Source organism: Saimiri boliviensis, chromosome 21 (assembly GCF_048565385.1).
Source record: "Saimiri boliviensis isolate mSaiBol1 chromosome 21, mSaiBol1.pri, whole genome shotgun sequence".
In the NCBI taxonomy this organism is placed as follows: domain Eukaryota; kingdom Metazoa; phylum Chordata; class Mammalia; order Primates; family Cebidae; genus Saimiri; species Saimiri boliviensis.
The window spans coordinates 30,980,765-31,000,114 of NC_133469.1; the positions used below are offsets into that span (position 1 = coordinate 30,980,765).

Here is a 19,350-nt window from a genome sequence, read left to right on the forward strand (position 1 = left end):
AGGCAAGTAATTCTTGGCAAAGCAAGTAAGAAATCACAGTATCACCAATTGTGTGAATCAATGGTAAGAATCGCTTAATAATTGTTATCATCAAAACCAAAGATTAATCCAAAGAAGATATACAAATAGCAACAAGCACATAAAATGATGTTCAACATCATTAGTTGATTTGCATCAACTACTGCAAATCAAAATCACAGTGAATATACCTTATACCTACTACATTGTCTATAATTTTTAAAATGGAAAAAAAAGTGTTGGTGAGGTTATGGAGAAAATGGAACCCTTGTAGATTGCTAGTGGGAATGTAAAATGATGCAACTGCTGTAGAAAGAAGTCTGACAGTTCCTAAAAGAGTCAGAGAACTGCTATGTAAGTCAGCGATTCCACGCCTAGATATATACCCAAAAGAAGTGAAACTCAAACAAATACATGCACATACATGTTCATGACAATATTATTCACAATAGCCAAAAGGTGAAAACAGCCCAAATGTCCATCAATGAATGAATGAATAAATGAATTGTAGCATACACACACAAAGAAATATTATTCAGCAACAAAAATTAATGTAGTACACTATAATGCAAATAAACCTCCAGAACATTATGCTAAGCACAAGATACCAGAGTAAATCATCACATATTGCATGTCTCTGTTTATATTAAATAGCCAGAAAAAGTAAATCTACAGAATGCAGACTGGTGGCTGCCAGGGGCTGATGGAAGAGGAAATGGGGAGCAAATGTTTAATGCATATGGGATTTCCTTTTGGGGCAATGAAAATGTTTTGGAATTATAGGTGGCTGTTGTATAATTTATGAATATACTAAATCCCATGAATTGTTCACTTTAAAGTGGTTAATTTTGAGTAATGTCAATTTTACCTCAATTTTTAAGTGTTAAATTTTTTTTATTAAATTTTTTTTTTTCTTTTTTTGAGACGGAGTTTTTGCTCTTGTTACCCAGGCTGGAGTGCAATGGCGCGATCTCGGCTCACCGCAACCTCCGCCTCCTGGGTTCAGGCAATTCTCCTGCCTCAGCCTCCTGAGTAGCTGGGATTACAGGCACGCGCCACCATGCCCAGCTGATTTTTTGTATTTTCAGTAGAGACGGGGTTTCACCATGTTGACCAGGCTGGTCTCGATCTCTTGACCTCGTGATCCACCCACCTCAGCCTCCCAAAGTACTGGGATTACAGGCTTGAGCCACCGCGCCCGGCTATTAAATAATATTTTTAACTTAAGGTTGAAATCAGATAAATTTCAAAGATCTTACAAGATACCACATCGTTTCAGGAAATACTCTAATTTTAGTGACTTTTCAGTCACTAAATTCAGACTTTTATTTGTCCAATTTGACTTTATTTCAATTTTTAAAGAAAGTAACCATTAATTTATTAATTTTTATATTATAATGGCATTAACATATTGCCTTATAGATAGCTGTTATATTTTTGCCTGTGGTAGTAGTATTCCATGGTTTTCCACCCCAAACACTCTGAACATCTGAACAATACTACACAGTGCATTGAATAGTGGCTCACTCCAAAAATAATTATCAAAAAGCTAGGTATATCTATCTAAGAAGATATATTAGAATACCTCAAGGAACCCCAGATAATTCTGATCCCTCTCCTTTCCCTACGTTACACACCCTCCATCATCTCACCTGGCCCTACATCTGCTATCAATCTTGAGAACCAATGGTCTATAAATTATATATTCCAATGCAAAAAACTAAAGTAAAAACAAATGTGTTTATGTACTATTTGGGGGCAGGGGAGGGAGGCACAAGAAGGAAAGTGACGAATAGCCATCATCAGATTCTCAAAGAGGAGTAGGCCTCCCTGCCAAAAGTGAAGATTCCTACTATACTCGATGAGGCTCATTCATAGACAGTACAGTTCTCTAGGTTAACAACTTAATAATCTACAGCAGAAATCAACTGTTACTCTCATAAGCTAAAAAGACAATAAAAACAATATACCTAGGTAAGACATGGATATACTCCCTATGTCCCCAGAAAAAAAAATAAGAAAAATTTTAATCTACCAAAGTTTCCATATGAAATTAAATTGCACCAAAATGTACCAAAGAGGATACTTCATGATAACTGAAAGGGATATTAAAGAAATAGTAACACATTGTGCTTAGAGCATTTAGTCCTAAAGTGCTAGAACACTATCGAAAGGGATTACTTGATTATACATTTCCATATACTCTTCACACACACATATTCACATAATCCATCTTTCAAAGAACTAGATCAAATCTAAGAGTTCCCAAATGAAAAACAGCTATAATGAAATCTGCACTTCCTAGCCAAGCTTTGGAAATGTCATAAGACTATAAAATTAGCTCTTTACTGCTTACTAATTTCCAATTTTGAGGTTACATTTCACAAATCATAACTGAGAATGGCTGGTTCAAGTTTGGAAAAGTATATTTACATTAAAAATGGGAAAAATCAGAAGTGCTGAAATCATTTTTAAAAGAGATGACAAAATTCTCCTGCTATATAATGAAATGATTAATTAATATAAAAACAATATTTTTACAGTTTCCATTAATGGAAAATCTCTTTCCTTCTACTGCATCTGCCATTATGTCTCCAGTTAAGGGTCTGGGACGAACACTAATTTGGAAAAGAAAGGGCTATGAAATAAAGGATCTTCCAAACATAGGGGGAACCTGTAAAGCTTACTCCATTTATCCCTAGTAGGTAAACAAGGGAAAAATCAAAAGTTGGGGAGACTTTTGCCTAGCTCCAAATGTGAAACACTAAGTCTAGACCATTAAGTAGGCTGGTCCTGGGACAGTACAGTTTGCGGGGAAGAATAACAGCCTTAGAAGAGGAAGCAAATGGGCTTTGGTCAATACTTCTAGCTCTGTATGGTCTCCATACATAGAGAGAATCCATTAGTTCTACAAGCTCCTAAGGGACAGAGAAACCAGTTCCATTTAGGCAGTAAAAACAGTTCAGGACAAGACTAGGGAATCTTCTTAGAGCACATACCCCTTAATGACTGGCACATGATTCCAAGACACACTCTATCATCATCACAAAATCACACAGCACTTAAACAGCATCCTGAGGCACAGCAAAAGAAAAAGGAAAGAGAAGATATCCGAAAGACTGAGCATATACCTGAAAAAAGCTGAATTCCCTAATGTGACAAATGTTTTTTTTGTTTGTTTGTTTTTTTTTGAGACGGAGTTTCGCTCTTGTTACCCAGGCTGGAGTGCAATGGCACGATCTCGGCTCACCGCAACCTCCGCCTCCTGGGTTCAGGCAATTCTACTGCCTCAGCCTCCTGAGTAGCTGGGATTACAGGCACGTGCCACCATGCCCAGCTAATTTTTTGTATTTTTAGTAGAGACGGGGTTTCACCATGTGGACCAGGATGGTCTCGATCTCTTGACCTCGTGATCCACCCGCCTCGGCCTCCCAAAGTGCTGGGATTACAGGCTTGAGCCACCGCGCCCGGCCAAAACAGTTATTTAAATCTGTCTGTTCTTAAGATGTTGGGATTTTTTTTTTTTTTTTTAAGATGGCGTTTCACGATGATGGCCAGGCTGGTCTTGAACCCCTGACCTCAGGTGATCCACCCACCTCGGCCTCCCAAAGTGCTAGGATTACAGGCGTGAGCCACCGCGCCCAGCCGTGACAAATGTTAACTGGAAAATTCAAGTTGTCTAATACCATGAGCTTCTCCTTGCCTACCACTACTCTACTGAGTAAGATGCTTGTGAAAGATTAGAGCCATTACAAAAATAAAGAAGCTGTATTTTATTTGAACTTTGAATGCTGGAAGAGAAATTTTCACTTAACGTTCATCATGAACATTAAGTTCATTGATTTCTCTTTCATTCTCTTTAAACACCAATAAAGATTTTAAAATACTATCATTAATATCCTAAGATAAGATACTGCATCAGTAAAATGAGAGTAATTTAAAAAATAAAAAAGAACAAAGAGAAAAATTTTTATTGAAAAAAGAAGATAGGAAAAATAAGAAACTCAAAAAAAGGAATGGAAGGTCAAACAGAAAGTATCAGCCAGGTGTGGTGGCTCAGGCCTGTAATCACAGCACTTTCGGAGGCCGAGGTGGGCAGATCACAAGGTCAGGAATTCAAGACCAGCCTGGACAACATGGTAAAACCCCATCTCTATTAAAAATACAAAACAGCCAGGCATAGTGGTGGGCGCCTGTAATCCCAGCTACTTGGGAGGCTGGGGCAGGAAAATTGCTTGAACCAGGAGGCAGAGGTTGTAGTGGGCTGAGATCGTGCCCTTACACTCCAGCCTGGGCAACAAGAGCAAGTCTCTGTCTCAAGAAACAAACAAAAAAAGGCCGGACGCGGTGGCTCCCACCTATAATCCCAGCCCTTTTGGAGGCCAAGGCAGGCAGATCACAAGGTCAGGAGATTGAGACTATCCTGGCCAACATGAGGAAACCTTGCTGTACTGAAAACACAGAAATTAGCTGGGTGTGGTGATGTGCACCTGTAATCCCAGCTACTCAGGAGGCTGAGGCAGGAGAATCACTTGAACACGGGAGGCAGAAATTGCAGTGAGCTGAGGTCGCACCACTGCACTCCATCTTGGCAACAGAGCAAGACTTAAAAAAAAAAAAAAAAAAGATAAAAAAAATTAGCCAGGCATGGCAACACATGCCTGTAGTCCCAGCTACTCAGCCGGCTGACGTGGGAGGATCAATTGAGCCCATGAGGTCAAGGCTACAGTGAGTCATCATTGTGCCACTGTATTCTAGCCTGAGTGACAGAGCAAGACCCTGTCTCAAAACTATAAACACACACACACACACACGTATGTATAATTTTACCTATTAGTGATTAGGATTCAGAATGTCTTACAATTGAGGAAAAACGGCAACCAAGGCAGAAACCAAGCAAAATTTTGAAGGAAAATTATTTCTAACCTTGTATTCCATAACAAGTGAAACCATCAAGAATTAGGCAGAAGAAAAGGTATTTTTCAGACTTGTGGTATTCCCATTCACCCTTTCTCGGGAAGCTGCTTGAGAAAGTATGCCTCTGAAACAAGGGAATGAGTGAAGAATGAAGAAGATATGGAATCAGAAACCAGAGCTCAATGCAAAACATAGGCAAAGGAAATTTTCAGACTGAGGAGGAAGAGAGATTTTAAGACGAAAAACTGTGCATAAGGGAAATGAGCACTCAATCCTAATTAAACCCAATCAGGAAAGATGTCCTCAAGAAGACAACATTTAAAAATACTCAACATGTTTCAAATGTAATGAGAGGGAAATTTAGAGAATTGGAGAACAGTTTAAGAATGAATTTGTGATAAATACATAGAAAACCAAAAAAGGGGTGAGAATGATAATTAACTCAAAGGAAAACAAAGTTTTACAAGAAAGGAAAAGTTATCATGGTATACCAAATGATTAAGCTGTGAATTGCATTTTCAGAGTAATACTAATATAAACAATTCTAACAAGAATTACGATATGATTATATTGGGAGAACAGAAAGTATACATATGTCCCAGAAAAGAGGAAAAGAGTTAAATCCTCATCTTTCATTGCAGGAAGACATTGGATAATACTTTAAGAAGTAACAACAAAGGTGGTGATTGTTGCACAATAATGTTAATATGGTCAATGCCTCATACACTTAAAAATGGTTAAAAGGAAGTCCTAGCCAGAGCAATCAGACAAGAGAAAGAAATAAAAGGCATACAAATAGGAAAAGAAGTCAAACTATCTCTCCTCATAGATGACATGATGCTATACCCATAAAACCCTATAGTCTCTATCTAAAGGCTCTTAGATCTGATAAGTAACTTCAGCAAAATTTCAGGATACAAAGGCAGTATTCGAAAATTAGTAGTTGTTTTTTTTTTTGAGACGTAGTCTCACTCTGTCACCCAGGCTGAAGTGCAATGGTGCAATCTTCAGCTCAATGCAACCTCTGCCTCCCAGATTCAAGCAATTCTCCTGCCTTAGCCTACCATGTAGCTGGGATTACAGGCACCCGCCACCATGCCCACCTAATTTTTGTACTTTTAGTAGAGATGGGGTTTCACCATGTTGGCCAGGCTGGACTCGAACTCCTGACCTCATGATCCGCCCACCTAGGACTCCCAAAGTGCTGGGATTACAGGCGTGAGCCACCACAGCATTTCTATACACTAATAATGTCCAAGCTAAGAGCTAAATCAAGAATGCAATCCCATTCACAATATGGGATAAAATACAAAGGCATATGGCTAACCAGGGAGGCAAAAGAACTCTACAATGAGAATTACCAAACATTACTGAACAAAATTAGAGATGATACAAATAAATTGGAAAATATTCCATGCTCATGAATAAGAAGAATCAATACTGTTAAAATGGCCATACTGCTCAAAGCAATTTAAACACTTAATGCTATTCCTATCAAACTACCAATATATTTTTCACAGAACTAGAAAAAACCTATTCTAAAATTCACATGGGCCGGGAACAGTGGCTCACGCCTGTAATCTAACACTCTGGGAGGCCTCGGTGGGTGGATCACTTGAGGTCAAGAGTTCAAGACCGGCCTAGCCAACATGGTGAAACCCTGTCTCTATTAAAAATACAAAAATTAGCTGGACCTGGCGGTGTGTACCTGTAATCCCAGCTACTCAGGAGGCTGAGGGAGGAGAATCCCTTGAACCCAGGAGGTGGAACCTGTAGTGAGCCAAAATCGCACTATTGCACTCCAGCCTGGGCGACAGAGCAAAACTCCATCTCAAAAAAGTAAATAAATAAATTCACATGGAACCAAAAAAGGGCCCAAATAACCAAAGCAATCCTAAATAAAAAGAACGAAGCCAGGGGAATCATATTAACCAATTTCAAACTAAACTACAAGGCTACAGTAACCAAAATAACATGATACTAAGCAACAGGATACTGGTACAAAAACAGACACATAGACCAATGGAGCAGCTTAGAGAACCCAGAAATAAAGCCACACACCTACAACCATGTGATCTTTGACAAAGATGACAATAACAAGTACTGGAAAAAGGACTCCCTATTCAATAAATGGTGCTACGGTAACTGGCTAGCCATATGCAGAAGATTGAAAGTGGACCTCTTCCTTATACCAAATACAGAAATCAACTCAAGATGGGTTAAAGACCTAAACGTAAAACCTAAAACTATAAAAACCCTATAAGAAAACCTAGGAAATACCATTTTGGACATAGGCCCTAGCAAATATGTCATGATGAAGACTCCAAAAGCAATTGCAACAAAAGCAAAAATTGGCAAGTGGGACCTAATTAAACTAGGGAGCTTCTGCACAGCAAAAGAAACTATCAACAGAGTAAACAGACATCCTATAGAATGGAAAAAAATTTTTGCAAACTATGTATCTGACAAAGGTTTAGTATCTAAGATCTACAAGGAACTTAAACCAACAAGCAACAAACAACCTCATTTAAAAATGGGCAGAGGAGATGAACAGACACTTCTCAAAGTAAAACATATAAGCAACCAACAAACATTAAAAAATACTCAACATCACTGATCATCAGAGAAATGCAAATCAAAGCCAGAGTGAGATATCATCTCACACCAGTCAGAATCGCTGTTATTATTACAAAGTCAAAAAATAACAGTTGTTTATGAGGTTGCAGAGAAAAGGGAACAATTACATGGTTAGTGGGAATGTAAATTATTGATAGTTCAGGCACTAGGCAAAGCAGTTTGGAGATTTCTCAAAGAACTTAAAACACATCTACCATTCAACACAGCAATCCCATGACTGGGTATATGCCCAAAGGAATATAAAGTTCTAACATAAAGATACATGCACATGTATGTTCACTGCAGCACTGTTCACAAAAGCAAAGATACAGGATCAACCTAGATGCCCATCAATGGTGGGCAAGATAAATACAAATTACATACACCATGGAATACTATGAAGCCTTAGAAAATAATGAAATCATGTCCTTGAAATCAGCAGCAACATGGATGGAGCTGGAGGCCACGATTCTAAACAAACTAATACAGGAAAAGAAAAACAAACAACACATGTTCTCATGTATAAGTGGAAGCTAAACACTGAATACATATAAACACAAAGAAGGAAACAATAGACACTGGGGCCTACTTGAGGTTGAGGGTAGGAGAAGGGTGAGGATCAGAAAACTACCCTATTGGGTACCATGTTCATTACCTGGGTGATGAAATAATCTGTACACCAAACCAATGTGACATGTCATTTACCCATGTAGCATGCACCCCCGATCCTAAAATAAAAGTTGGAAAGAAAAAAACACTTTTAATGGTTAAAATGATATATTTTATGTTACATATATTTTACCACAATAAAATTTAAAAGTAACAGCAGGCCGGGCGCGGTGGCTCAAGCCTGTAATCCCAGCACTTTGGGAGGCCGAGGTGGGTGGATCACGAGGTCGAGAGATCGAGACCATCCTGGTCAAGGTGGTGAAACCCCGTCTCTACTAAAAGTGCAAAAAATTAGCTGGGCATGGTGGCGCGTGCCTGTAATCCCAGCTACTCAGGAGGCTGAGGCAGGAGAATTGCCTGAGCCCAGGAGGCGGAGGTTGCGGTGAGCCGAGATCGCGCCATTGCACTCCAGCCTGGGTAACAAGAGCGAAACTCCGTCTCAAAAAAATAAAAATAAAAATAAAATAAAATAAAAGTAACAGCAAAAGCATATGAAAGGTAAGTTCCAAAACCAAATGCTAAAAGAGTTGAGCTTTGTTGCCCCTAAAGATCAAGAAAGCTAGATGGTTAGGGGAGGTCAAGGAGATACAAGGCACTATAGAGGAGTGTGGGAATTCCTTGAGCCTTTCTACATGCTTCACTTTAACAAAAGTGAAAATTAAATTTAAACATCAAATAAGGAAATTTTAAAGTTGGCATTTTTCTTCCTGACTGTATAGTAGGATTTTAATGATAGTATGTTTAACATCAGAGGAAAGCATATATCCTTAATAGGTCAATGCTCATAAAAATACATTTATACCTATTCCTCAATGCCAAGTATACGAGGCTATGTGGAATTGTGCACAGTTGCCAAATTAAGCAAAGGAAATCTCTGCTGAGTAAATCTTTGACACCACTTCTACCTGACTAAAATTTCTACATCATAACTGAAGCTGTGTGTATCTATTCTCATGGAGAGAAACAATCTAAATAATTACACATGAAATTACACACACTCTTCCCTTTTGTGGCCATCACCTAAGCGGGAGCTGCCAAAATGAAGTTCAATCCCTTTGTGACTTCCGACCGAAGCAAGAATCGCTAAAGGCGTTTCAATGCACCGTCCCACATTCGCAGGAAGATTATGACCTCCCCTCTTTCCAAAGAGCTGAGACAGAAGCAGAACGTGCGATCCACGCCCATCCGAAAGGATGACGAAGTTCAGGTTGTACGAGGACACTATAAAGGTCAGCAGATTGGCAAAGTAGTCCAGGCTTACAGGAAGAAATACGTAATCTACATTGAACGGGTGCAGCGGGGGCTAATGGCACAACTGTCCATGTAGGCATTCACCCCAGCAAGGTGGTTATCACTAGGCTAAAACTGGACAAAGACCGCAAAAAGATCCTTGAACGGAAAGCCAAATCTCGCCAAGTAGGAAAGGAAAAGGGCAGATACAAGGAAGAAACAATTGAGCAGATGCAGGAATAAAGTAATCTTGTATACAAGCTTTGATTAAAACTTGAAACGAGGGAAAAAAAAAAAGAAATTACACAAACTCTCTATTGTATCTCCATTAGCAATTTAGATGCCACCAATTCAGAATTTATAATAATTCAGAAAAGACAAATTATTAATTTTAAGAATATGTTTAAAAATTAAGGATTAATTTACTTTGCTCTCAAATCAAGACTCCACCCTAAATATTAGAGGTTTAAGTAGTTAAAAGTGTACTGCAACTCATTTGATTGGCAAATAATTTAAATTGTGATAATTAAGTGCTGACAAGAATGTACAGGAGTAAGAACTCTCTAATTTATCCTGAAGGGTAGCAAGATAACCTGAAACAAATATTTGAAACACAATTTCATATTATGTAGTAAGGTTAAGATAATGTATACTCAGGCTGGGTGCAGTGGCTCATGCCTGTAACCCCAGCACTTTCGGAGGCCAAGGCAGGTCAATCACCTGAGGTCAGAAGCTCGATACGACCCTGGCCAACATGGTGAAACCCCATCTCCACTAAAAATCAAAATTAGCCGGGCATGGTGGCACATGCCTGTAGTCCTAGCTACTTGGGAGGTTGAGGCAGAAGAATCACTTGAACCCGGGAAGCAGAGAGTTACAGTGAACTGAGATCACACCTTGCACTCCAGCCTAGGCAACAAGAGTGAGACTCCGCCTTAAAAAAAAAAAAAGATAATATATACTCTGCCACCCTGCAACTTAACTTCCAAGAGAAACTCTTTGTTTAAAGAATTGTTCAGCCCAGAGTGGTGGCTCATGCCTGTAATCCCAACACTTTGGGAGGCCGAGGCAGGCAAATCACTGGAGGTCAGGAGTTGGAGACCAGCCTGGCCAACTTGATTAAACCTCGTCTCTACTGAAAATAAAAAAAATAAAAATAAATAAAAAATAAAAAAATAAAAATTAGCCAGGCATGGTGGTGTGCAACTAAAGTCCCAGTTACTGGGGAGGCTGAGGCATGAGAATCCCTTGAACATAGGAGGCAGAAATTGCAGTAAGCTGAGATCACACAAACAGAGCAACACTGTCTAAAAAAGAAAACATAATTGCTCACAGCAACACTGAGAATATTCATGGCAGCATTGTTCATAATAGCAAAAACTATGTAAATAATATAAATGTTACAATTACAAATTACAGTATATCTATGTCAGTGGAATTCTATAAAGGACTGAAAATGAACAAATTATGACATCATCAAACTAGATGAATATTAAATATGGCACTAACCTAAAGATGGAAGTCTCAGAAGAACAGAGGATCATTCCATTTATTAAAACATTTTGAAAACAAGCAAAAATAGGTAGTATTAATACATTGTTTAGGGAATCTACATATAGTTAGATGGCAAAACTATAAAGAAAATGATTATGAACATAAGAACTATCTTATTAGGGGAGTGAGATGTGTGGGAAAGAATGGAGCATCTAAGAAATTGGTAATACTCTATTTTGTTTTGAGGGTGGTTAAAACTGTCCACTGGGCCAGGCATAGTGGCTCATGCCTGCAATCCCAGCACTTTGGGAGACTGAGGCGAGTGGAGCACAAGGTCAGAAGTTCGAGACCAGCCTGACCCACATGGTGAAACCCTGTCTCTACTAAAAATGCAAAAAACAATTAGCTGGACGTGGTGGCACATGCCTGTAATCCCAGCTACTCAGGAGGCGGAGGCAGGAGAATCACTTGAACCTGGGAGGCAGAGGTTGCAGTGAGCTGAGATCGCACCACTACACTCAAACCTAGGAGACAGAGCTAGACTCTATCACAAAAAAAACCAAAAAACATAAAACAAAACACTGCCCACTTTGTGATTAACCTTTAAAGCTATGCCTGTAACCTTTAGGTACAATTATGTAACACTTTACAAAAAGTAAGGAAGGACAGGCACAGTGACCGGCCCTGTAATCCCAATACTTTAGGATGCCAAGGTGGGAGGACTGCTTGAGGCCATGAGTCTGAGACCAGCCTGGGCAACGTAGGGAGACCCTATGGCTACAAAAAGTTAAAAAAAAATTAGCCCAGCCACTTGGGAGACTGAGGTGGAAGGATCACTTGGAGGTCACGGTTGCAGTGAGCAGTGATCGCATCACTGCACTCCAGCCTGGGTGACAGAGTGAGACAATGTCTGGGAAAAAAAAAAATATAGGGAAACTAATCTTATAAAAAAGAGAAGCAATAAAAAAATACAACAATGCATTGAAATTAATGTCATACTTGCAAACAGGAATTTTTTCCCATTTTTATGGGTATATAGTAGGTGTATATACTTACAGATACATGAGATATTTTAATACAAGCATATAATGCATAACAATCACACCAGGGTAAGTTAGGGTATCTACATCACCTCAAGCATTTATCCTTTCTCTGTGTTACAAACAATCCAATTATACTCTTTTAGTTACTTTTAAATGTACAGTAAATTATTGTTGACTATAGTTGCCCTGTCATGCTATCAAATACTAAATCTTATTCATTTTATCTATTTTTGTACCCTTTAACGATTCCTACTAAGCCCACCCCTACTACCTTTCCCAACCTCTGGTAACCATCATTCTACCCTATCTCTGTGAGTTCAACTGCTTTAATGTTTTTAGCTTCCATAAAGATGCAAAATGTGGCCGGGCACGGTGGCTCAAGCCTGTAATCCCAGCACTTTGGGAGGCCGAGGCGGGTGGATCACGAGGTCAAGAGATCGAGACCATCCTGGTCAACATGGTGAAACCCCGTCTCTACTAAAAATACAAAAAAATTAGCTGGGCATGGTGGCGCGTGCCTGTAATCCCAGCTACTCAGGAGGCTGAGGCAGGAGAATCACCTGAACCCAGGAGGCGGAGGTTGTGGTGAGCCGAGATCGCGCCATTGCACTCCAGCCTGGGTAACAAGAGTGAAACTCCGTCTCAAAAAAAAAAAAAAAAAGAAAGATGCAAAATGTGTCTATGCCTGGCTTATTTCACTTAACATAACCTCCAGTCCTATTCATGTTGTTGCAAATGACAAAATCTCATTCTTTTTTTTTTTCTTTTAACAGAGTCTCACTCTGTCACCCAGGCTGAAGGGCCGTGGCCCAATCATAGCTCACTGCAGCCTCAATGTCCCCAGGCTCAGGTGATCCTTCCATCTCAGCCTCCCAAGTAGCTGAGACCACGGACATGTACCACCACACCTAGCTAACTTCTGCATTTTTTGTGAGACAAGGTTTCACTATGTTGCCCATGCTGATCTCAATCTCCTGGGCTCAAGTGATCCACCTGCCTCAGTGTCCCAAAATGCTGGGATTACAGGGATGAGCCACCATGCCCAGTCAGGATCTCACTCTTTTTTATGGCTGAATAATACTCCACTGTGTATGTGTATGTGTGTGTGTATATATGTATGTATGTGTGTGTGTGTGTGTGTGTGTGTGTGTGTGTGTACACTAATTTACAACCCCACAAATAGTGCATGAGAATTCCCTTTTCTCCATATACTCACCAGTGTTTGTTACTATCTTTTGGATAAAAGCCATCTTTACTGGGGTAAAATATCTCATTGTAACTTATATTTGCATTTCTCTGATGATCACTGATGTTGAACACCTTTTCGTATGCCTGTTTGCCATCTGTATGCCTTCTTTTGAGAAATGTCTATTCAGGTTGTTTGCCTATTTTTAATTCAGATTATTAGACTTTTTTTCCCATAGAGTTATCTGAGCTCCCTACATATTCTGGTTATTAATTCTTTGTCAGATGGATAGTTTGCAAATCTTTTCTCCCACTAGGTGGGTTGTCTCTTCACTTCGTAGATTGCTTCCTTTGCTGTGCAGAAGCTTTTAACTTGATGTGATCCCATTTGTTTATTTTTACTTTGGGTTTGTGGAGTATTACTGAAGAAATATTTGCCCACTCCAATGTCCTGGAGAGTTTCCCCAATGTTTGCTTTTAGTAGTTTCATAGTTTGAGGTCTTAGATTTAAGTTTACAATCCATTTTGATTTGTTTTTTGTGGCAAGAAATAAGGGTCTAGTTTCATCCTTCTCCATATGGATATCCCGTTAACTCAGCACCATTTATTGAAGAGTATCTTTTCCCCCAATGTACGTTCTTGGCACCTTTGTCAAAATGAGTTCACCAAAGATACATGGATTTGTTTCTAGGTTCCCTATTCTGTTCCATTGATCTAAGTGTTTGTTTTTATGCCACTATCGTGCTGTTTTAGTTACTATGTCTCTGTATTATAATTTGAGGTCCTCCAGTTTTGTTCTTTTTGCTTAGGACAGCTTTGACTATTCTGGGTCTTTTGTGTTTCCATATAAATTTTAGGATTATTTTTTTCTATTTCTGTGAAGAATGTGATTGTTATTTTGATGGAGATTGTGCTAAATATATAGGCTGCTTTATGTATTATGGATGTTTTAACAATATTGATTATTCCAATTCATGTACATGGAATACCACTCCAATTTTTTGTGCTCTCTTCAATTTATTTCACCAGTGTTTTACAATTTTCATTGTACAGATCTTTCACTTCTTTGGGTAAGTTTATTCCTAGGTATCTTATTTTATTTGTAGCTATTGTAAATGGCATTACTTTCTTGATTGCTTTTTCAGATTGTTTGCTGTTGGCATATAGAAGTGTTACTGATTTTTTGTATGTTGATTTTGTATTCTGTAACTTCACTGAATTTCTTTACCAGTTCTAATAGTCTTTGGTGGTATCTTTAGGTTTCTCCAAATAAAAAATCATATTATCTGTAAAAAGGGATAATTTGACTTCTTTTTAATTTGGATGCTCTTTATTCCTTTCTCTTGTTTGATAGCTAGGACTTCCAGTACTATGATGAATAACGGTGGGGAAAGTGGGCATCCTGATTTTGTTCTAGATCTAAGAGGAAAGTCTTTTAATTTTTCCCCATTCAATATGATACTAGCTGTGAGTCTGTTGTGCACCACTTTTATTGTGTTATATTCCTTCTATACCATTTTTTAGTATTTTTATCATGAAAGCATGTTGAATTTCATCAAATGCTTCCTCAGCAACAATTAATGAGTTTTGACCTTCATTCTGTTGATATAGCACATTCACTGATTTGCTTATGTTAAACCATTCTTGCAACACTTGGATAAATTCCAATTGGTCATAATGAATCATCTTTTTAATGTGTTGTAAATTCGGTTTGCTAGTATTTTGGTGAGGATTTTTGCATCAACATTCATCAGGGATGTGACTCTGTAGGCTTTTTTTGTTTTTATATACCTTTATCTGGTTTTCATATTGATAATATTGGTCTTGTAGAATGAGTTTGGAAGTACTCCTTCCTCCTCTATTTTTCAAAATAGTTTGATTGGGATTGGTATTAGTTCTTCTTTAAATGCTTGCTAAAATTCAGCAGTTAAGCCATCAGATCCTGGGGTTTCCTTTGCAGGGAGACTTTTTATTACAGCTTCAATTTTATTACTTGTTATTGGTCTGTTCAGGTTTTTTATTTCTCCATGGCTCAATCTTGGTAGGTTGTATGTGTCTAGGAGTTTATCCATTTCTTCTAGGTTTTCCAATGTATTGGCATATAGTTGCTCATAGTAGCCTCCAATCCTTTGATCTGCAGTATCAGATGTAATGTCTTGTTTTTCATCTATGATATTATGATTTTGGTCTTCTCTCTTTTTTTCCTAGTTTGGCTAAAGGTTTATCGATTTTACCTTTTTTTAAAAAAAACTTTTCATTTCATTTCATTTATTTATTTACTTAGTGGCAGAGTCTTGCTCTGTCACCAGGCTAAAGTGCAGTGGTGAGACCTCGGCTCATTGCAACCTCCGCCTTTTGGTTCAAGTGATTCCCCAGACTCAGCCTCCCAAGTAGCTGAGACTACAGGTGTGCACCAGCTAACTAAATAGTGAAACCCTGTCTCTACTAAAAATACAAAAAGTTAGCCCTAACTTTTTGTTAGGGCTGAAAAGTGAAACCCTGTCTCTACTAAAAATACAAAAAGTTAGCCCTAACTTTTTGTATTTTTAGTAGAGACAGGTTTTCACTATGTTGGCCAGGATGGTCTCTACTCCTGATTTCATGATCCACCCACCTCGGCCTCCCGAAGTGCTGGGATTACAGGCGTTAGCGACCATGCCCGGCCCACTATTGATCGTTTGTATTATTTCTTTCACTTCTTTTTCTTCTTTTTAGCTGGAGTCTGGCTCTGTTGCCCAGGCTGGAGTACAACGGCCCAATCCCGGCTCACTGCAACATCCACCTCCCGGGTTCAAGCAATTCTCCTGCCTCAGTCTCCCGAGTCGCTGGGACTGACTACAGGCGCACTTCACTGGCTCATTTTTTGTATTTTTAGTAGAAATAGAGTTTCATTGTGTTGCCCAGGCTGGTGTGGAACTCCTGAGCTCGGGCAATCCGCCCACCTTGGCCTCCCAAAGTGTTGGGATTACAGGTGTGAGCCACCATGCCCAGCTCACTTCACTTTCATTTATTTCTGCTCTGATCTTTATTATTTCTTTTCTTCTACTAATTTTGGGTTTGGTTTGCTCTTGCTTTTCTAATTCTTTAAGATGCACTATTAGATTGTTTATTTGAAGTTTTTCTACATTTTTGATGTAGACATTTATTGCTATAAACTTTTCTCTTAGTACTGCTTTTGCTGTATTCCAGAGACAGTGGTATGCTGTGTTTCCATTTTCATTTGTTTTGAGAGTTTACAAAATTCCTTATTATTGATTTCTAGTTTTGTTCCATTGTGGTCAGAGAAGATACTTGGTATAATTTCAATTTCTTTGAGTATTGTAAGATTTGTTTTATAGCCTAACATATAGTCTATCCATGAGAATGATCTATGTGCTGCAAAAAATGTGTATTCTGTAGACACTGGATGAAATGTTCTGTAAATACCTATAAGGTCCATTTGGTCTAGAGTGTAGATTAAGTCCAATGTTTATTTCTGGATTTTTTGTCTGGATGATCTGTCCAATGCTGAAAGTGGGGTGGTAAATTCTCTAGTCATGAATGTACTGCAATCTCTCTCTCTCTCTTTAGTTGTAGATAGTATTTTCTTTATATATCTGTGTGCTCCAGTCTTGGGTGTATACATATTTACAACTGCTATATCCTGTTGCTGAGTCCCTTTGTCATTAAATAATGACCTCCTTTGTCTCTTTTTATAGTTTTTGTCTTGAAATCTATTGCCTGATATAAATACAGCTATTCCTGCTCTTTTTTGGTTTCCATTTGTATGGAATATCTTTTTCCATCCCTTTATTTTCAGTGTATATGTGTCTTTATAGATGAAGTGTGTTTCTTATAGGTAACAGATGATTGTGACTTTTTTTTTAAATCCATTCATCCACTCTATGTCTTTTGATTAGAGTGCTTAGTCAATTGATGTTCAATGTTACTGATAATTAAGGACTTGCTCCTGCTATTTTATGAGTTTTCTGGTTGTTTTGTGGTCTTCTCTTCCTTCTTTCCTTCCTTCCTGTTTTGCTTTAACTGATTTCCTTAGGTAGTACTTCTTTTTATTTCTTTTGATCTACTGGATGTTTTTGATTTAAGGTTACTATAAGTCTTGCAAATAACATCTTTTAACCCATTATTTCAAACTGATGACACACTGATTGCATAAACATACAAATAAATAAGCAAAGAGAAAACTCTATACTTCAGCCCCTCAATTTTTAACTTTTGTTGTTTATCTTTACATCTTCTTATACTATGTCTTGAAAAGTGTTGTAGTTATTTTTTATAGGTTCATCTTTTAGTCTTTCTACTCAAGATATGAGTAGTTTGGCCGGGCGCGGTGGCTCAAGCTTGTAATCCCAGCACTTTGGGAGGCCAAGGTGGGTGGATCACGAGGTCGAGAGATCGAGACCATCCTGGTCAACATGGTGAAACCCCGTCTCTACTAAAAAAATACAAAAAATTAGCTGGGCATGGTGGCACGTGCCTGTAATCCCAGCTACTCAGGAGGCTGAGGCAGGAGAATTGCCTGAACCCAGGAGGCGGAGGTTGCAGTGAGCCGAGATCGCGCCATTGCACTCCAGCCTGGGTAACAAGAGCGAAACTCAGTCTCAAAAAAAAAAGATATGAGTAGTTTACACTACTGGCACACAGTATGTTCTTAGTTGTTGTTCAACGAATAAATTATTTAATTAAAATTAAAAAGAAACAAGAACTAAAAGGGGGAGCAAGATGGCTGAATAGAAACCTCCAATGATTCACCCCCACAACACCCACCACTACAGGAACACCAGATTGAAAAACTATTCAAACAAAAGAGCACTTTTATAAGAACCAAAAATCAAATGAGCAGTCACAGTATCTTGTTTTAACTTCATATTAAAGAAAGAGGTATTGAAGAGGATAGGAAAGACAGTCTTGAATTGCCTACACCACCCTTCCCTTATCCCCAGGCAATGGCCATGAGGCATGGAGAGGAAATGTGTTTTGAGGGGAGGGAGAGTGCAGTGATTATGGAACTTTGCATTGCAACTCAGTGCTGACCTATTACACTGAAAAGTAACATGGAGTAGAACTCAGCCAGTGCCCATGGAAGGAACATTTAGACCAGACTTAGCCAGAGGCAAATTGTCCATTCCAGTTGTTGGAGCCAGAGTTCCAGCAAACCTCACCACCATAGGCTAAAGGGCTCTGGAATCCTAAATAAACATGGACGGCAGTCTAGGCCACAAGGGCTGCAATTCCTGGATAGGCATATATATATACTCTATAGCTATATATGTAGCTATATGCACAGTTACATATGTATATTATTATATATGTGTAGTTATTATGTATATATGTATACATTATAGTTATATATATATAGTTAGTATAATGTATACATACATATATATGTATATAACTATAATGTATATATACATATATGTGTATATAAGCATACATAAACTATGTATACATATAACTATATAGCTATATACATAACTATACATTCATTTATAGATATAACTAGTCATATATACAAATGTGTGTGTATATACACACACACAAAAAAAAAAAAAAAAACCTAAGGGTTGAGCATGGTGGCTCACACATATAATCCCAGCACCTTGGGAGGCCAAGGGGGTGGACAGATCACTTCAGGTCAAAAGTTTAAGACCAGCCTGGCCAACATGGTGAAACTCTATCTCTACCAAAAATACAAAAATTAGCCAGGCATGGTGGCACACACCTGTAGTCTCAGCTACTCAGGAGGCTAAGGTGGGAATATCACTTTAACCCAGGAGGCAGAGGTTGCCATGAGCCAAGATTGTACCACTGCACTCCAGCCTGGGTGACAAAGTGAGACCTTATCTGGAGGAAAAAAAATATATATATATTATATATATATATATATATATATATATATACACACACACACACACACACACACACACACACATACACACACACACACAATCACATACATATACCCACATATATATATAACTAGGCAAATAGATCATTTCCATGTACTGTATTGATAAAAGTCAGCAATAAGGACACATAAAGGGAAATAAGCAAACATAGAGAAGGGGCACTCTACCCAACAGGGAGGTAGTTTTTGGCTTATCATTCCTTCTCTGCCAAATAATAGGTGATTATACAGGCTGAATAGATAACTGTACCTTCTGAATTTTTTCATTAT

General features: G+C 38.5%; 1 protein-coding gene and 1 pseudogene across 2 annotated transcripts in view; one reads left to right on the forward strand and one right to left on the reverse strand.

The window, feature by feature from the left end:
- TTC28 (tetratricopeptide repeat domain 28) overlaps positions 1–19,350 on the reverse strand; it is a 692,319-nt gene that overhangs the window by 585,280 nt on the left and 87,689 nt on the right. The window lies entirely within an intron of this gene.
- LOC120361068 (large ribosomal subunit protein uL24-like) lies at positions 9,260–9,708 on the forward strand (annotated as a pseudogene).